We start from the raw sequence: 12,860 nt of genomic DNA on the forward strand, positions 1-12,860 counted from the left end.
ATTTCTATTTATTAATTATAAGTAGATATTGTATGAACCTTTATTTTATACTAATGGATGGAACAAGTTGTGGAAATACTTGGAGGTCTTTTTTTTATACCACCTGTAATATTACAAGACATATTTTACGTCAGGAATAAACGTTAATATATAAATATATCTAGGCCTAATTTTTTCAACCGGACTGAATCCAGTCGACTTTAAAATTAAATACATTTTTTTTTTTTTTAATTGCATTCAGTTTTTTCTCGGAAAGGATTTAGTAAAGTGAAGGTTGAGTATATAAATTTTTAATTCCCTCTAAAATAAAAATTTATTTCTAGTAAAATATAACTTTAAAAACAAAAAATTGTAGGAAAACCCATTAAAAAGTAAAATAATAATAATAAACTAATATTTCTTTTAAATAAATTTATAAGCGCTTTCAAGATTGAAAAGGATCTTAAAATTCTAAAAAGAGATGAATTCAGGAAAATGTTAACTGAAACTGTGCTTCCAGAAAAAATTAAGATATATAATAGTAAACTTAAGAGATTTAGACCGAGGAAAGAAAACTGCAACTCGGCCCAAGAAATTTAGGAAAAGGGAAAAAAGTTTAACGATATTTAACGCAATCCTCAGTAGGCCTACACGTAAAAGCTTCTTTAATTTTTTGAAGAAGGGGGAAAATTGAGAATTATAAATTATTTTTAATATAATATACAATCTTCAAAACGTCGAAATACCAAATATAGTTGACACATTTTTTTTTTTTTTAATGAGATGTGGGGGCATCGATTGCAATGATCATTTAGCCCAAATGGAAATTTGTAGCGTATGAAAAATGTTGTGCCTGACAGGGATTCTAACCCAGGACCTCCGGGTAAAAAGCTGAGACACTACCATTAACGCCACAATATTATTAAATTTTATTTAAAATCTGCTACGTAAATTTATTTTTATGTAAAATATAAGCAGGCCTAACAAAAATATTTCCGCTTTTAGAAAAAAGCTGATGTAAAAATATTAAAAAATTGAAACTTTTTTGTCAATAAATGCAAGACAACAATCGAATGAAATGTCTATAGAGTTTACTACCGTGCACGAGTTATGGCTCTCTGGAATCCAGGTATATATAATATTATTCCTACTTAAAAACGTTTTATAATATTAAGCGACTAATGATGAGAAAAATTTATTCACGTGAATCGTATAATCGTTTGATTTAAGAACTCTTTATACAGCTTCCTCTTAATTTATCTAGTACAAAACTACTTTGTAAATATCCAAGAAAGTTTCGCTATAAAATAAGAAAAAGAAACCATTAAAATTTGTGCATTTCTAGAAAAGCAATGCTTGACCGTAAACAAGATAAAATAGGTGTAGGTGCCGTTAAAATTCCTCATCTTAAGAAAAATAAGTAGAGTTAAATGCTAAAAAAACCATAAATCGTTAACAATTTATTTAAAATTAATGTAAATTTTAATCGTTTGATTGTAAAATGATAATTTTACAAAATGTTTATCTTACAATGCATTTTTAACATAAAAAAATTAAAACCTATAAAATTTAGAGTAATTTTTATTTCAATTTGTTTCTTATTCAGAGCTTGAAGCGTAAAATTTGAAATTTGGTTTTGTATTGAGAAAAATAATTTTGAATGCTATTTATTATGAACGTTCAAAGATTATGAAAAAAGAATTACAAATAAATAATCTATATGAATTATTTTAATTCTAAACCAGAAATTTAATTTTAATTTTTAAAATATATTAAAAATAATAAGTTTGGTAAAAATGAAAAAAAAAAATTAAATTTAATAATTAAACCATATATATATATATTTATTTATTTATTTATTTACTTACAATTTTTATTTAAAAGTTTTAGAAAAAATGATTTTACATGTGATGATTAATGGATTTCGATGATATGAAAAACTTATGAGGAGACTGACTCTCGGCAGTGTAACTCCGATGGGACCGAAGAGAAATGATAGTTAAAAAAGAGAGGAAAAACCGGATATGCATAAAAGTATACTAGATAATTGAATAGCGTAAATTACTCAAATAATTTAATTTTTATTTATAAACATGCGATTATATTTATTATTTTTTTAAATTAAATCTTTTACTGATGTTTTTTTCCCATTCGCTCTGTTACGTACTTTCATAGAGAATGCTTGTTTTTCAGAACGGAAGTTAAAAAGGCCGAATAGTTTACGTAAAAATTTTGTAAAAATAGAAAACCATAGTATATTTCACTATTTATGTATAAATATAAAAATAAATTAAACTGCGTCTATCAAAATTTCTATTGAAAGTAATAATAAAGTAAACACAAAAAAATAAATGAATAAAAACTTTTTATAATACGATTAACAAAGCCCTAATAATGTAAATGATATCGATTAACGAAGATTTTAAATTAATAAAATAGGTGTTAAAAAATGGTTACAATATAAATAAAATCAATAAATGTGTCCATTTAAATATTAAAATAAGATTAATAAATTCACAAAATACCAATTAACAAAAGATATTATTCTATTTTCCTTTAAATTACAATACTGACAAATATATATATATATATATATATAAATTAATTAAATTATATTAAAATCGTTTTTAAAGTTAACAAATAAATAAATATCTTACTCTGATCAGCTCGTAATAATACATTATAAAGATCACATCAACATAAAGTAAATTATAAATATATAAAAACCGAAATTATAAGATGAAAAATAGATGTAAACTCCATATTAATTATTTAAATATAAACATATGAAATGACAATAAGGTAAATACATTTTTATTTTGCTGCAGTGTTCAATTTAAAATCGGTTCCAATTTACCGGAACCATAAGTAAATTTTAATATATAAAAAGACATGTAATTTACATGTACGAGGGTTACCGTTGAAATCCCTCAGAGAACTGTATACATAAATATATAATAAACATAAATAAGTACACGACGAATACGAATCTAAGACATAGATAAAGTTTAGAACGTAAAAAGTAAAGAAAACACCAAAAAAATAGTCTTATCAGTCGCACAAATAATAAATAAAGATACGATAAAACAAATCAAAGAACCAACAAAGGGGTAAGTGCGAAACGAAATGAATAATTTTGACGATGCATAGCACCCTAGGGTAGCTGATTCACCTCAAATTTCGAAAAAATTAAAGGCAATTACAAAAAATTAAATATAAAAAAATTACTACAAAATAATTCAGACGGCTCTATCGAAAAATCATTTTGAGCACTTATTTATGTAACAGTTGAACGGAAAAGAGATAAATCAGGTTTTTTTTATTGTACAAGTTAAGTTTCTACCACCAGTTTAAAAAGTGTAAATCCTAGTGCTTTCGGAGCGGTTACTCCATCTTTAGGGATTTTCAGGTATGTTAATTTAAATTCAAATCAATAATCGTTTTTAAATTAAACTGTTATATTTTATATTTATAATAGTCGGTTGTCAAGAATAAAATTAATTCATACGTCAATAAGACGTATGAATATAGAATATGAATATATATATAAGACGTATGACTATTAGAATATAGATTGAAAATCTATTAATATTAACTAATTTCACAGATTGAAATCTATGAAATAGATTTAATATTAAATGAAATGTTACCGAACTATTAATAATTAATTATTATATAATTTGTTTATAAAGGATATCATTATCGAATCTGATCTGTTCATTCATCAATTTATTATTATTTTATATATATATATATATATATGAAATTTTTCTAAGGTACTGGTTTTATAATAATTATTATTATATTCTAATATTTTAATTTATTTGTTGGGGGTTATAATTATGTCCAGTTTTTAAAATGCTTATGAGGAAATTAGATTTTTCTTTATTATATTTAATTAGTGTTATTTAAAATTTAAATAACAGGGTAACATTGTTCCTATAAAATAAGATTTTTTACTTATTATTTAAATAAATCGGTGGGAAATTTTTTTTTAATTTTTCGAAAATTTATTACAAATCGCAATGGAGGCGTCTTTTTTCTTGTACCTGTGAAGGATTTGTCGAATTATACGAACACTGTTGCGTTATCTGATTTTGTTAAGATAGATATTATTTTTTTTTTTTTTTTTTTTTAAATAAATGACTATTATTTTTAGCAAAGATTGCAAATTTATAAATATAAACACAACGATAAGTTAGAATTTTTAATTTTCTAAATACTTTCTACACGATTAATAGTTGTGATCGATCTGTTTTTGTATCTTAAAAACTCGTTTTAATTTTTAAGAGAATTATGTTATACTTCATATAGAAATATATGTAAACGTAATAAATATTTAACAATTTTACAATCTTAGCGTTTTTTTAAGGCGTTTCGAAGTAAAACTAACAATTTGATTTGAAATGAAATCGATTCGATCATTCCACGAGGACTTGTCATGTACTAAAAATACACTTTTCTTTTTTTAACAGTAACATCATCGTTTTTATTAATGCGTATTCTATCCGCAAGATAGACGATAAAAAATTAGATAAATTAACTAATAATAATAATAATAATAATAAAGAATATAATACTAATACTTATAATAAAACAAAAATCTATGAAGTATATTATTATATGCTGAGAGAAAAATTGTAAAAATAAAAAAAACTTCTACGGAGGAATATTGGATAATAAGAAATTTTGACTGTTTTTACAAGCGTATAAATATATTTAAAAAAAAAAAAAACAATACATTCGCGGCGATCTTATCAGGTAAAATAAACAAATATTTTCAAGTATGAAAATATACAAGTATATGAAATTAATAGCAATAAATTTAAATCTCGAACAAAACAAAAAATATACAAAATTTAAAAAAATATATACACCAATGAAATTACATAATTAATGAGGAAGTAAAATTTGAATACGATGATCGATTGGCTTATAGAAATAATGTATTTAAATTATTCAAAATAATAGTACCAAAATAATAGTTTCATTATCTACCGCTAGATTGTAATAGCAACTGAGTGATTCATTTTACTTCTATAACTGGTAAAGTAAATAATTATATATCTCTATTTTTTCATATTTTTAATTCGTTCAAGAAGAAGCACAGATTTCTACGAAAATTATTTAACGGAACTAATGAAAAAATTATTACATGAAATCAAATATATTATGCTGCTGTGATATAATTTCCAATTAAGCTTTATATATACAGAAGAGTCCAAAAAAATGTACTCACTGTATGTAATTAAATAATTTGTAAACAAAAAGATATACACTTACTAATGTAATGTAGAGTGTAGTGTAATGTAATCAAATTGTCGTGGTAGGCGGAGCTGGCAATTTACCCCAGCTCCAAGACTGCTGAATAAGGACGACCCAGATCGAAAGATGGAGTACTGTGAATGGTTTCAGCACATCGTTGACGAGGATGAGGAATTTGCAGAGAAGTTTATGTGGACGACGAGAAGCAATTAAAACGTAACGGTACTGTGAACCTCTACAATTGTGTCTACTGAGCTCCTGAAAATCTTCACGCTTGAATGGACAAGGCAGTAAATCTACGGGGGGGTTGCTATGTGGTGTAGTTTATCAGTGCGTGGTTTGATTGATCCTTTCTTGTTCGAGGGTGAGGTATATCTTGTTATACTTGAGACAAGGATTTTGCCTGGTATCCAAAATATGTACGGTGATGAAACTTTTTACGTGCAAAAAGACGGAGCCCCGCCTCACTATCATCTAGATGTCCGGTTGTACCTCCATAAAACTCTACCCGGTCGGTGGGTGGGTCGAAGAGGCATTGAGTCCTCATTTGACAACTCTGGACTTCTACCTCTGGGGGACCGTCAAGAATGTCGAATATCGACAAAAACCACCAACAATCGACGAGCTACGTAAAAAAATAGTCTGCCATTTCAACAGACACATTAACAGCCGTAGTTCGGTGTGCAGTTCGGCGCCAAGGGCGTTGTATAGAAGCTGCTGGTGGTCATTTCGAACACATACCATAACCCTCTCTCGGTGCCAAAAACTGTCACGTCAAGTCAAATTTGTCACGAGATATTGGACTGGCAAAGAGTGAGTTCATTTTTTTGAACCCCCTCTTTATAGAATATAGTTAATAATAATAGTTAATATATATATAATATAATACATACTATAATATAATATGTAATACGGTTTTATATATATATATATATATATATAATCTTATTCCAGACGTATATCAAAATAAGACAATATAATTAGATATTTTACTGAAATAAGAATAACATTATTATTAATTACACATAATTTTAAATTTTGGATACTTTAAAATTATTTTTACAATAATGACTTTTAAAATCAGAATATTATTAGGTTATAAAAAAAAAAAATTGATAAATAAAATATAAAATATGTTTGTAATAATAGAACAGCGTAATCAAAATATTTTTAATTAATATATCCTTCTTAAATATACGTTTTATTATAAAACGGTAGACTGTTATTAAGTTTAATTATTATTTATTTTAAAGGTAATAAAATACATATAAATTTTAAAATAAAATACCGTGATAATTATTCAGTTAATATACACCTACAATCTGCGCAAAGTTCATTCACCTGCTATAAAGTACATGATAATAGTTAATATTCTACACATACTCGTATACCAGTCTAAACACACGCATGCGCTCAGCCATATTATATTGGTTAAGTTTAAATAGTTTTAATAGAAAATATTTGCTTAATATGTATACTCTTTTCAATGAACTGTTTTTTTAATTTATTTTTTAAGTTAAACACAAATAGATATATTTGTGTGTGTGTATATATATATATATATATATATATAATAAACCAGAATTTTATTTTTATTATTAAAAAAAAAATGTAATTAAAAAACCTTTAAAGAAAGTAAAAAGAAAGAAACCCTTTTGTACAATTTACAGGAAAAGAATTCTTTTAATTTATTTCTAATCTTAACTGATTGTTTTTTACTTCCTTGTACGAAGTAAAGGAAGTATTGTGATCGCGAAAAAGTTCGGTTTTCAGATTACAACGTAAATATACATTTTGATCATCCCTGAATCCATTTTGAATACATTCAGCGTGATGTCTGTAAATACGTACGAATGTATAACTCAAATACGATAACTCAAAAACGATTAGCTATAGGATGTTGAAATTTTGTATTTAGGGCTGTTGTAACATATACTATTGTTCACCTCTCCTGTTATTTGGAATCGATTGAACCAAAGGTGTCTAAAAAACCTAAAATCCCAAAAAAAGGTTTGATTTTTAACTTATTATTAACTGCAGTAATAAGCCCTCATTGAGATTTTTTCAACGATATATCATAAGTGGTACTTATTTTCATTGGTTCCAGAGTTATAACCAAATAAAATTTTAATTAATGAAATATTTGGATCTTGCAAGGGAAGGCACATCGGTTCGAATCAGAATTCATTTCTTTTTTTTAATTCATTTTTTTAACTTTCTTTTCATTTGAATGTATTGATTTATTAATCTCCGATTGTAAACAATTTTTTTTAATTTTTTTAACTATTTTTTTTAATATATTGATTTATTAAAAATTATTAATTTCTGATTGTAAAAAATAGTGTATATGTAATTTAATAGGCGTTCAAGGAAGTCACGTAATGTTCACATCAGATTTTTTAATTTAACTGCAGTAATAAAAACTATTTTACGGTTTATTAATAGAAACATTAAAAAATATTCAAAATTAATTAAAAATTATTAAAACAAAAAACTTTACCGTTTCCACTAGAACGATTATACCCGTCTAAATTTAAAAATCGATAAAATCATAACATCGTGCTTCTAGAATAAAAAAATGAAGTCTAATCAGACGGATAGAATTCCCCGTAATGATAACGATAGACTAGTATTACCATTACCCGTAAAGAGAAATATTTGAATATTTTATCGAATGATAAATTATCTTTTTACGATCAAACTGATTTCGTTTGCGATAAAAATCAAACCGTACTGTTTTGCTTTAAAGCCGTTCAATAAAACGCTAAACTTGTCATAATTATTATGCTTACGTATATTTCCGGTCGATTTTTAATATCATTTCGTAGGTTTTCCTCAAAAAATAGAACGAAAGTAAAAAAAATGGACTATCAAATCATTGTCTGGCGCCCATAGACGCTTACAAGTGCCAAACAAGATTCATACGAACCATTTAGACCAATATTTTAGAAAATCAAGAATACCGTATCACTGTGGGGCTTCTCATGCAGAAATAACCGTCGAAAGAAGGTTATTATTTGCCGTTTGCTAATAGGGTACGTTAAACTTTCTCGTGGACACCTAATGAATCATACCGATGCACCCGTTTTTGTTCGTTGGGACTGCCGTCTGACTGTACACCGTATCCTTGTGGATTGTGTCTGTTACGCAGTATCGTTGGAAGTTTAAACTTGGAGATAACTTCTGAAATATACTAGGAAACAGTAAGACGATGTTATCCAATGTTTTACGATTCTCAAAGCCGTCCGTTTATATTCAATTATTTGGTTATTACTATATGTTTCAGCTATTTATGCCATTTAGTGTATGGCAGAAGGTAATTTTATCGTTTAATTTAGATTATTAGTATTGCGGTTTTATTTCGCGTTCAGCATACGTCACAGGAGTTTTAAATTTATGCAATGATTTTATATTACTTATATTACAGCTTTTAATTTAATTTTTAATATTTATTTATTTATTTACTAATTAAATATCGTACCCGGTCGCTGATGAAGAAACATCGTTTTGCGCTCAGGAAAAAAGAATTTAGAAAATGAAAGTCTCATTAAAACATAAAAGTTACATTAAAAGAAAAAAAATGTAGAAAGTTAATGTACATTAAACATTAAATTCACATAAAAACATCCGTTTCTGTATTTATAAATGTGCTGTCTTTGAAAAAAAGAAAATAGTCGCTTAGTAAAAAAAAAAAAAAAAAAAAAAGTAACAATATTCAGAAGTGTGTGAAACCGTCACAGAGCTGTTTTATGTAACTTTACTTCGGCTTACAAGAAAGCGCATATTATACGCAAGTTAATTTTATTTATTAACGGGGTTCAACTTTTTAAAAAAATCAATTTATTTAAAATATGATTGAAAGGATTTCTTTTACAGAAACAGTAATGCTCTGTCCATGAATTTTTAAGTAATATTTATTAAAAATTTACGCTAAAATCATTTTTATTAATGCCTTCTTAAACGTAAACTATTTTGTAGTTATTTTATACATATTTATCTTATTATTATTTTACGTAATTTTATTTTAATAATTTATGAGGGCTTTAATAATACTTATCTTTTAATTTAAAATATATTGTTATTTCGTGACGCCGCTCTGATCAAGGTTTTAACACGTGTTTCCCTATGATTCATCTAGGCAAATGCTTGTGTGGATGAAGGCGAAGTACTACTGATTTCGGACGCGATCTATTTAATATATTATTATGTACCGATCAGAATAAAAGATTTATTTATTCCATAACAATAGTAGTTTATAGATATATTCAGTTAACTTGAGAATAATTTACTTTATTTTTATTTCAAAACAGAAAATTATTGTTAATTTTTTCATCTTTTTTATATTATTATTTTAATTTGTAAATCTCATAATTTTCTTTATTTATGCAAATACAATTTTTTGATCGCGAGGATAATCTAATACAATTAAGGAAATCGTCATAATATAACGTAGAATTTTAACCCGTTCTAATACACGAAAATTTTTTTTCTTTAAATTGGATAATGAAAAACTCAAAGGAAGTCGGCCTCCTCCTATTTTTTTGTTTACCCCTCCATGGAGAAACATCAAAGTTTTTCATACTAGCATTAGTTTGGATAGTGGATGATCAAATTATATTTTTTTTTATATAGAGCAAATTTCTATGATTATTTTTTTCGCGGTCAAGTATTAAAAGACGAAAGTATTTTATCATTACGTTGCTAAGATGAAAATTACTTGTTTTGATGTAGATTTTACAACGAAAAAAAAGGAAACAAAAAGAAAGCTCACTTATTATTTATAAAATTATTGTTATTATTATTACATTTCTTAATTGTATCATCAAGTAAGTCCATGTTATTAATTAAGATTATATTCCGAGAGTATATTATTTAAAAGAGTATATATTTTAAAAAAACTTCATTCAGTATATTTATTGATTTTTTTAACTAAAAATTTAATTTCATTGCTGCGAAATAAAATATAAAATTTTAATACTTATAGATTCTAGGGTTAAAATAAAATGTTCAAACTACAATAAAATTCTTGTAGCAGTAATCTCGTTTCGTCATATTACTTATGTCTTGATTACATTTGTGTAAGTATTTTTAACTTATTTTTATTTCATAGTCTCAATATACATCTGGTCCCCTCATACGTTCTTTAAATTAATAATTTAGAGTATAAAATCATAAATTATACATTAATAATAAAACAAAACATAAAATAAATTTTTATTTAATTCGGTTAAAACGGGAAAATATAATAGAAAATTTATATTGAAAAAAAAAATATTTGACTCGATTTATATTAAAAAATAAAATAAATAAAAATTATTAGAAAATATTACTTTTTAAAAAACAAAAAAATATTTAATTTTTTAAAGAATAAAATCTTTTTTGCAATCCGATAACATATAATATAGGTTTATTTTTACAGATTTACTGATATATTAAATATTTATAAATTGTAAAGAGTAAAGTATGGAAAGTTCTCTGTATTAATTTTAACCTTTATTAAGTTTAATTAATTTTTATTCACTCTTATTGCATGATAAATATCTATTTTTTAAATATATTTCAAAAAAATTGTATTTATAAATATATATTAGATGTAATTAGGATGACAACAACATTTTAGTATTTATGCTTTATCATGAACAGAATACACGGAAAAATGTTTCAAGCATAAAAAACTCTCGGTCATATTATATGGGGGTGTCTACTTTATTTCAAAATTTTATATTATATATATATATAATAAAAGCCAAAATCTGAAATAGAACTAAGATGAAATCGGTCAGTTATTTGTGAGAATATTTGAACAGATAAATGCAATTCAATCTGTTTAAATTAAATGGATTTAATTAGTATAATTAAATTATTTTCTATTATTATATATATATATATTTATTATAATTTAAAATATATATATTTTTAATTAAATAGTAATAATTAAAAAAGACATTTAAATTAAAATTATTACAAATTAACCATAAATTAATTCTTTGGTTCTTATTTTGAAAAAAAAAAGTTATATTTTTTATCTGTCAACTGGTTATATTACCGAATAGAAAAAATTCACGGTTACATTATATATGTTTAATTAATTTTATTTTCTCCCCTGTGAAATGTCAATCATTTAGTTATAAATATTATACCTAATTATTTATTAACGAACAAAAAACGGTAGTTTATTTTGAGATCTATAATACATCACCCGATACGTTAATTTTATGGGAAAAACTGATTAGAAGAAAAAGCTAGTAGATTTATTTTGTTTTAATTATTTAAAAATAAAATTGTATCCATAAAAGAACTCTAATAATCTTAAAGGTTTTTTTTGTAATTATAAAACGGTATAAAAAATAAAATATGAAAAATACCTAAAATTTAAATAATTAAAATAATCTATACTTTTTTTAATTATGATTAATAAATATTTACTTATACATTAAAATATCGTAAGTAAAAATATATAATTTAAAAAAATAATAATTATTACCTGTTAATAATGATATCACATTTAATTAAAATTTAAAAATACGCATTAAAAAAAATAACACCAATATATTAATTAAAACCAAATATTAAATTAAATTTAAACTTATGTAAATTTTAAATTAATTAATAATAAATTTTAAATAATACACATCCCACGTAATACGTAACTGATAACAGAACAGGTGTGTTATCACTTATGTATAATATACATATACACAGATAAGTAAATGATTACTTCGAACCGGACGGTTAGTCGGTAAAGACTGAGCGTTTGTAACCGTCGCTTACTGTCATAATGTCTAATTTTACCTCTGAGCCACCAGATCGCAGCACAAACCGGGTCGTATCTGTCCCCCACCAATAAATGCTTCTAAATATGTATCCCTTCTACCGTAACCTTTTATAACGATGATGTAGATAATATTAATTAATATTGAATTAAGTAATTAAAACGTTAGAATATATTATTGAAGCGTGTGAACAAGCTCAAATTGTATATCGAACTGATTTTGTAATGCATCCGCTCGCCTTATCGCACGAACGCATGCGCTTGTGGAGCCGGTCGGGTGGATTTTAAAATAACAATTAATTTTTAAATTATAAGCAAACTAATATTTTGTACCATTATCAACAAAGTTTTCATTTCGAAGCGATTTAAATAGATTGAGCTGCATAACAAAATTAAAATGCAGTGTAAAACGAAATCGTAGATGGTGAATGATTTTAGAAGATTTAGTAAATAAAAAAAGTATTCGTGCCGCAAAACAGTATCGTACATTTTCCATATTTCCAGAAAAATAGATATCAATAACCGATAATCGTCAGCCGCTGCTTCTATTCTACATCCACTTTGTTTTTTAACTAAATTTTTCTTTTTCAGATAAATTATACACAGTTGGGATAATTAAATTATCCTAGCAGAAATATATATCAATTAATCTAGAATTTTTTTCACTTACAGCTTTCTTTTTTCCTGTTTGAACGTTTTCTTTCTTTAATATGATAAAAAAATAAAACACCACAATTAAATTTTAAAACTAATTACTTACTACCTTAATGAAATGAAGTTTAAATCTCTGAGAAAATAACTGAAAAAGTAAAAATTAGTGAGTGATAAAATGGTTAATTAATAT

General features: G+C 25.0%; 1 protein-coding gene across 1 annotated transcript in view; it reads right to left on the bottom strand.

The window, feature by feature from the left end:
- Positions 1 to 11,922, bottom strand: part of LOC142331238 (uncharacterized) — a 369,144-nt gene extending 357,222 nt beyond the window's left edge. Inside the window, exon 1 of the mRNA XM_075376992.1 lies at positions 11,729 to 11,922. The gene's annotated coding sequence lies outside the window, so the exon portion shown is untranslated. The remainder of the gene's footprint in view (positions 1 to 11,728) is intronic.
- Between the last annotated feature and the right edge of the window lie 938 nt (positions 11,923 to 12,860).

This window comes from Lycorma delicatula, chromosome 10 (assembly GCF_047948215.1).
Source record: "Lycorma delicatula isolate Av1 chromosome 10, ASM4794821v1, whole genome shotgun sequence".
Taxonomy (NCBI): Eukaryota; Metazoa; Arthropoda; class Insecta; order Hemiptera; family Fulgoridae; genus Lycorma; species Lycorma delicatula.